This window comes from Elaeis guineensis, chromosome 4, assembly GCF_000442705.2.
Source record: "Elaeis guineensis isolate ETL-2024a chromosome 4, EG11, whole genome shotgun sequence".
NCBI lineage: Eukaryota > Viridiplantae > Streptophyta > Magnoliopsida > Arecales > Arecaceae > Elaeis > Elaeis guineensis.
This window is the reverse complement of record NC_025996.2, coordinates 40,412,658-40,421,429: the sequence shown is the minus strand read 5'-3', so window position 1 is coordinate 40,421,429 and position 8,772 is coordinate 40,412,658. Positions and strand designations below refer to the sequence as shown.

At 42.4% G+C, this 8,772-nt stretch overlaps 1 pseudogene; it reads left to right on the top strand.

The window, feature by feature from the left end:
- The first annotated feature begins 899 nt into the window (after nucleotides 1-899).
- On the top strand, nucleotides 900-5,149 carry LOC105037441 (GDSL esterase/lipase At5g03980-like; annotated as a pseudogene).
- Nucleotides 5,150-8,772: the final 3,623 nt, after the last annotated feature.

Below are 8,772 nucleotides of genomic sequence, written 5' to 3'. Positions count from 1 at the left end.
CTCAACGTCTGCATCTAGAGCCACCTCCAATTCTACACCTCCATGGTGGTCAGCTTCTCGTCGCATAAGACAGTATCGATCAACCCTTGTTGGATGAGCACGTCTTTCACTCTTGCCTGCCATAAGGAGAAATTACTCTTTCCATCAAACTTGTTGATCTCCACCTTGATTGTGCTTGTCTTTTTCATCTTTTTTCTCGTTCACCACCGCTGCAACCTATGCTTTGGCATCACCTTGCTCTGATACTAATTGTAGTGCCACCAGGATCTGGTACCACATGGTGCAGCAGAAGAAAGAATAAATAAAATAAAAAAACACAATATAAATATATAGATCGGCCTCAAGCCTACCTTCACGGGGCGTGCAAGCTTCACTACGAGAGAATAAAATAAAATCAATGCAAGAGAAACTCACCACTTAATCTTTGTACAAGAATTTCTCAAGAAAAAATCCCAAAATCTTCACAAAAGCTCTCTGAAACCTCTATTGAAGCCTTTTTTATACCTCCAAAATGTCACCAATTCTCCGACACAACAAACGGTTCACCAATCGGAGTTATATAAACTCTAGAATCACAAAAATACTGTTTCAGTAGGAAACAGAGTCTCAATCAAGCCTGAAATCATCCGTGGCCATCCAATCATGCAAAATAGCCCCACTGATCACCTGATCATACTCGGATTTGCTCACAGCCGTCCGATCGCGACCGGCTATATTTTGAGCCATCCGATCATGCAAAAATGCATTTGAACCGTGCGTGGACCGCGACTTTGGTCCACACGCCTCCTGTAGACCGCTAGCGCCCCGCGGTCCATAGTGGACCACGCGAGCGTTGGGTGCTGGGCCGGCCCATGTGCTCGCCCGCACTGGGCCCACCCGTGCTTGGGTTGTGTGCGCCCATGCTGGGCCCGTTTGCATGCTGGGCCACGCACGGCTGCGTGCTGGGTGCGTCTGTGCCGGGCCAGGCGGTGCTCCACCGGTCTCTGCCGGCCCGCCACCAGCTGCCGCTGCCTCGTGCATGATGCCATCTTCTCTCGGCGTAACTTCTCCTTCCGGACTCTGTTTGAGATGATCTTGGACTCGTTGGACTCTGTTTTTCATTTGGTTCTCGTTGTGGGCTCAATGTAGACTGAATCTTGAGGTAAATTTCCTAACGTATCATAGAGTTGCAAGCATTCTAGGCTCCAAAATTCACAGACTAGGGGTTGGGTTTTCTGATCGATCCATCCGCAAATCCGAGTTTGTTCTTCATCTTCAACGCATTTCTCATTGATCTCGCCCACCTCGGCTAGTTGTCTCCCGTCAGACAAGATATCAATGGCATTCCTGGGTCGTCCGAGAACTCAGGTGAAAGGGCGACGGTATTTCTGTGATTTTTCCTTCAGCCATATTGTAGCTTTGGAAAGGTGGGTGCTTTCTGAGTTAGTGTTTGTCGATTCTGGACCACTCCTCTCCTTTTGGCTCTGCTACTAAATTAAATTTGCTCTTTGTGATAAAACTTTTTCTTGTTTTATTTCTCAGGAAAGGTTACAACATATAGAACACTCGGCTTCATTTGTACAAGGCATGTTTCATCTATATTAGATAAATTGCTATACATCAAGAATCCTGATCGCTATTATTTATACAAGGCAAATAGCTATACATCAGGAATTCTGATTACTATCATCTACACAAGGCCAATCGCTATGCATCATGAAAATGAAATCTCAGTGATTAATCTGCCCAAAAATAAAAGTACAGCTAATGCAATTGTATCTCAAATTTACAGCTCATCTAAATATCATATAATATATAGCTTCGGAGACTCCACTGCCGATATTGGAAACCCGCTTCACGAGGGTGTGGCTGGGGCTTTTGCACCCATCGCACACCTTCCACATGGCCAGACCACCTTTAAGAGGCCCATCGGGCGCTGCTCCATCGATCTTCTCATGATAGGCTACCTCGGTAATAGTCCCTCGCTGTAGTTATTTGCTATGGCTTTTTTATATTTCGATTGTTGTCGACATGCATTGTACTCTTCTTTAGATGCGGCATAGTTTTTAGTATGGCCATTGCTTAATTTGGAGATGAGGTCATGAACCTCTCTATTTTTTCAAGAAACATTAGATAGGATTTTTGTAAAAGAATTTCTAGATAGGTACAGTACTTAACTAGAACACTTTTCTTGAGGAAAAAGAAAATGTTAATCAGAATGTTGTTGATTTACCCATTAGATGAATTGCTGATGTATCTGTTAGATGAAATCTTATAAATCTTGCAAAACAATAAAAAATAGTGATCATATTATAGATCCTCGATTAATGATGTAAACATGGAAAGCAATTATTGATCCTATCTTAATCATACAACCTGAACTCTTAAATATATATATGAAAGAAAATTTTCCAACACAGAATCTGCATATTCTTATAAAACATGCTTAGATAGAGAATTCGGATTGCAAAAAATTCGGAATATTTTGTCAGATTTTGGTCATTGTTCATGTCAGGAGTGCGGAAATAAAAGTAAAGAACAAAAATTAAGTACTTTTGACAAATTGTGTTCCAAGACGGCATGACCTTCCCCTATAAATATCAGAAGCATAATGGTTAGCAAATATTTTTAGAAATTTATTTTTTTTTTCAAATTCAAGAACAGACAAGTTGAATAGCTCCAATATCAATATATGGGAACAGATGAGAACATTCATCCTTTGAGAAATGTCAACTATATATACACACATGCAGATAATATCACTTAGTAATTGATCATAAAAAGCTCATATATGACTTAAAACTTCATATCACTGCAAATCTAAACTTGCTTTGTTTGATTATGTATTAGTACGTAGTAGTTGCATAAGCATGGAGCCTTAATTCTTATGCTTTCTGTTTTCAGCTTTGTCCCTTAGTCTTTCTTTTGTTAATCCTTATTTGGACAAGGAGGCTAATTTCAACCATGGAGCCAATTTTGCTGTAGCTGAAGCCACTGCACTAGACAATTCCTTTTTCGAGGAAAGGGGCATCTGAATTGATGCCTTATACTAATAGCTCTCTAAATGTTCAACTTGAATGGTTCAAGGTCCAGCTTGATTCTATTTGCTCATCACAAACAGGTATCCCTTATAATTTGTTAACCTTTAGGTCTCGTGTTCTCTATTCTTTTAATATGCAATTCATTTTATAAATAAGGTTTTAGTACAACCATCTCGTACTCATTATTAATTTTATTTATTTATTCACGAAATTGTAGATGGTGTTGAAAGGCTTAAACATGCTTCTTTTTTTGGTGGGAGAGATTGGGGGCAATGACTGTAAGCATGCCTTCTTTGAAGCAAAATCCATCGCGTAGGTGATAAGCTATCTTCCACATGTGGTGCAAAGTGTTAGAAACTAGGGCTCGGCCCTACATACAATGAGATGTAAAGAATAGTGAGAGAAAGAAGGAAGGAACAACAAATCGCACACACATAAGAATACATTGGGATTTACATGATTCGAAGTCTCTTGCTCCTTTGTTTACGGTCTTACAGAAAATTTTTACTATATAATCAGGAAGTTTACAAGAATACAAGAGATGGAAAAAAAATTCTCACATGCTCTCTCTTCTGTACAGCACAGCCACTAGCTCTCTCTTCTCTTCTGGATGCGATGTTCTCAGGTATTTGGATGTCCAATGATTATTTATTTATATCAGAGATTAGGATTAACAATTAGTAAAGGTGTTTTCGAATTTGTCTTCCATTGCAATGAGACAGAGAAGCAGAATCACAGTCATCCACAGCATGTATCATTTACCGTTTGTTCAGTAGGGTTCTACCCCCTTAGACCCCTCGGCAAGGAGGCATTGCCCCTTGACCCTCTGCCCACTGACCGTGCAGTGGGATACGTTACTACTAATCGTAGTGTATAAATAAGATTCAAATCAAGAAATGGAACAAACTCCACTATCCCAACACAAAGCATAGTACTGCTGCTAAGGTAAAGTTTCTTTACTCCAATACTTTTCTCATGCTCTTTTCCTAACAAAGAACAAGAAATAATGCTAGGATATATCATCTTCTTTTGCACAACTTTCTCTTAAGTCTTCTGAATACGAGTTAAGATACTTTCAGATATAAAGAACGAAAGACAAGGATCAAATTTGGATATATGAAGATGATAAGACTAACATCCAAGAATGCATAATCAGTAATAAGATTTTACTTGGTTACAACCATTACAGTTGGAGCATGATATGATGATGCCTTATTCTCACATACGTTCTTGCTTAGATCATAGTTTTAAATAATTATAAAAATTGGTAAGATAATGACAAAAATAAATTTTTTATACCACTAAAATTTCTCCAGCATGCATTACTTTTATTTCCTAATTAAGTAATGATGCACGATCTAAAACAGTGGCCGGAAATTTACTCAAAAAAAAAAAATGATGTCAAAATTTAGTGGTACTTGCATGAGAAATATCAGTTATTTCTGTTTGATGCAAATAATTAATTGAACGATCATGCAATCATGTCTTCGTTATAGTATGTGCTAACATTGTATTCGTGGTCAATATATTTTAGGAAGTGATTGATATGGGCGCTGTTCAACTAGTTATTCCTGGGAATTGTCCAATTGGATGTTTGCCAGGCTACTTAACAGCATGCATTCATCATCAATCCAGATGCACAACAAAATGTGCCTTAAAGGACTAAATGCCTTTGCAATGCACCATAATTTAAAACTCGAAGAAGCAATACAAGAGTTGAGGAAGTCATATCCTCATGTTCTCATCATGTGTGCAGATTACTATCATGCCTTATTGCATCTACTTGACAATTGCTTGGATTTAGGTATGTCAAGTTTCAGAAAGTGACATAATACACCATTCTTGATTTCTGTGATACTTCTATAATATACGAATTGAACTTATGTCAACTTTTTAATTGCAGGATTTGACAAGAATTTCTTGATGAAAGCTTGTTGCGGAAGGGGCAGCAAATATAATTTTGATGCCTGCAAAATGTGTGGTTCTCCTGGAGCTTCAACATGTGACAACCCTGCTCCCAGGAATTCATTTAACTCAGGAGGCATACGTACAAGATCATGGCGCAAGAACTAATCAATGATGGATTTACCTATCCATGCTACAGAGTCCGGGAGAAATGGAAATGCTAATCAGCTGCAATAATATCTCATCCTGTTGCTGCTGCTCTCCAACTGGGGGCGTGACACAAGCGGCGCAACGAGGTAACTGCCAAGTTGGAGTGAGGGACGTTCGACGTGGCCTTCAGATTTCTGCTAGAAAAGTCCGCACACTAGAGAAGACTGGTGAGAGTTTTTTGGTGAAGGATCTTCCGATGCTTAAGTTAGTATCGCAGTCAGAGAGAAAAAATAGTAGGAGATGATGTGAGAGCCAGAGAAGGAGAGAGAGGAACTAGTGTTGGCTTTGATCTTCTTTTATGAGGGGAGGCTTGTCAGGTAGCAGGTCATCGGAGAAGTGGCCGTCAGAAGACTAGAGGTAGTGGGTTTCAGATTGATCCTGATGAAACCAATTTTTCACTAGTAGGAAAAAGCTACCAATGCCGTCGGTTGTCAGATCAGGATGCCCCATGCACCGGAGACCCTCTGGAGCTTCGATGAATCTTGCAAAGGACTCGGATGGAGATCAAGCAGGTTCGACGGTTGCTCGATAATGTAGATATCGCCAAGCAGCTGATCTTATCCGGATGGTTAGATCGTAGTCGAAGTCTTTGGAGCTGTCGAAGGGGTTCCATGATATCGCTCGGGCCATATGGTCTTTGTGGCTAGATCATGTCGCTATGTGCTCACCACATCATCGAGGTGTCACCACATCATCGGATGGATAAAATGCGGTCCAACACATGCCCCCCACTTCTCAGTTTGAAGGATTCATTTTGGGAAGTAGTTTATTGATCGGACCTTGAGGTGGCGCGCTGAGGCATGTCTATCATCTGAAGCTTCATCGATTTGCTAGGGTAGTTAGACCCATCTGGCATCCCAGAGAGTCATTGTCAGCTTTGGGCAATCATTGGGATGGCTTTTCAATCAATCCTACGGTCGTTGGGTGCTCCTGGGTTCGATAACTATTTGGTCACTCGTAGTGGTGCCCTCGAGGTGGAATCAGGGTTGGACCATCTCTTCAGCCACAATCCTAATGGCGGCCATGGAACTCATCACGACTAGGTCTTCGTCGGCGCCAAGCTAGCTTCTTCTACCTCGGATCTCATCGATTATTTTCGAATAACATCGAAGTCATCCGATGATGCCCCAAACCCCAAGGTGTTGGTGTCTGAAGATGTTCTGATGTAGGTCACTGTCATCAGTTGGGGTTCACCTGGCCCAAAGATTTTTGGTGGGCAAACTAGAAGTTTCTTTAGGATAAGTTCAGGGAGTCCCGATTGTTGGCGTTATCTCAGTTAAGGTTAATGCATGAGTTCGCTAGCTAGGAACCTAAGCACAAGTTCGTAGGGTGTCTTGAAACTTCATCCGCCATAATGGAAAGGGGGATTTTCTAAGGGAATGGGCTGGGGATTTTTCTCCAGTCAATCCTAGGTTGCCACGTGGTGGATCGAAGCAGATCTTGGAGCATTCCACTGATTGCTTCTTGGTAACGAAAGGGCACAATTAATGGCTGTGGCTGTTGATGTTTCAGAGCTGCATGCGTGGCTCGATCCGATTGCTGGTTGGTTGGGCACACGTTGCTTGAAACCTATATAAATAGCTGGTCCTCCTTACAGTAGATGCATCCGTCGAAGAGTTTTCATTGGTCTTCCTTGGGCAACTTGCAGTGATAGAGCCATTGCCATGACTGGTGAAGGAAGTGGCAAAGAAGAAAGCCGAGTACTTGAGAGGGAGGTTTTTGCTTAAGAGGGTGAAGGCCACCTCACCGAAGACTCCAAACACGGGTTAAGCATTGCTTCCTCCGAGGGCCCTAGGCGAGGGGTCCTGCACTCTTGGGGGAGCAGCCCGCCAGGGCACTACTATCAATGCCTTTGTTGAGGCACAACTTCACTGCATCGCAGAGTACAAAGCCTGAAAAGCCTCCAAGGGAGAGCTCCTTGATGCTTCGGCTACCGGGTTCATGTAGGGCTTTGAGATTTGCAAAGCCTGTATAAATCACATGATGCTGCAGCTAGACTTGCACCACCTCCACCCGAGGAATAGTGATGAGGAGGCCAGGATGTTTTCCTCAGATGAGGATTAGGCCCTCCTCATTTCCTTCATCTCTGTCTTTTCTTTTTATTTTCTTTCCTTTTTTTCCTCTTCTTTTTTTTTTGTTTTGGACGACGCCCTTCTGGTGCCATTTTTGTAAAAATTGAATGAATGAAAATAGAAAAACTTTTGTATGTACCTCTCTCATGGATGAGTTCTCCTTTATAGTGATAGTCTTTTCCAAAATTTCTATTGGAAAACTGTTAGGTTGCTGTCTTTGGGATATGCTTAATCTACATCGTCGGATAGATCTGTGGATTAATTAGGTCTCCCTAGGAAATAGTTATTTGTCATTAAGCTGCCATTGAGACTTTCGCTCATGAGAAGCCCCATCTAGGGGATCGGATCGCTTCACATCTTCGATGGCTGGCCGATCCATATCCGAACTCATGAGGGCTCGGTTGGGATGCCTTTAGTAGATTGATTGGCCGATCCATTTGATGATGTTCGGGTGTGTACCCAAATGATCCTTGCGGCATTCGGAACAATGCCTAGCACCTTCTCCCAATTCTTCCTAGGATTCGCTTTGGGATCAGGTCTTCTCCCAAGGATCGAATATTGATGAGTTGTACTTTCTTGGCTTTTGATGCCAACTGGTGTCTCTCTGGTGATGGTGACGTGTTGAAAGAAGACAACTAGTGCTCCAACTCCTGATGGCACAGCTCTCGAGACCTTTCTCTTGATGGCACATGTCTCATGTTAAAGGGGATAATTGGAGGAGCTAGGAGGAGATCTCTCAATAAATGGATCCCTTTGTCACCTAGGGCCGAAACCATCTGATTGTTTCTTCAAGTTGTTGCCTTTGCAGTGGTTGGAGCACCACCGTCGCTTGTTCTTTCTAAGCATAGCACTTTCATACCTCTGCGTGATCGGAGTTTGGCTCGAAGGAGTGTGCTGGAGAGGAGCTTGCCTGGCAGTATCTTGTTTTAGCTTGGGGGTGTTGGAAATTTTCATGGAACCATGGCAATAGTTGCTGGAGCTGCTCTTAGTGTTGTTTCCTGGGAGGGCTCCGGCCTTTCTTAGGAGGACACCTAAGTGCTCTCATAGTTTTTCTCTTTGCTACTGCATCTACCAGTCTGTGGTGGCGACTACTGGGGCTGGTTTAGGATGTTACTCCATTGGAAGTTCCTGGTCATCTCTGAAAGCCGTCCAACCTTTTCGGATGGCCGCACAGCCTTCCATCCCTCCGAGGAAGTGTGTCGTGAGGGTGAGCACATGGGGACGGGCCATGAGGTCGACATCGTTGAGTCCCACAATCCCTACGGTGCCGCTCCAATGAAGGGCCTCTTCGATGGTGGGGCTCGAATTTGTCTTTATCCTATTGTAACAGGCTTACTTCGATCGGGGTCACCTTGTAACAAGACCTTTTTTTTTAATGAAATGTTCATTTGCTGTTTGCATCTCTTGCATCTGATTTGGTGTTGTTGCAAACCTTTGCTCTAGGAGATCATCCAAACTCATTTGAGGTCGTCCCGATTCGCTTATAGCGGGTGGTCATATGGAACTTCTCGTGATCTTCAGCTTTATCTAGATGATCCACTTTTGGCTTGAATTTGGATGTTCAT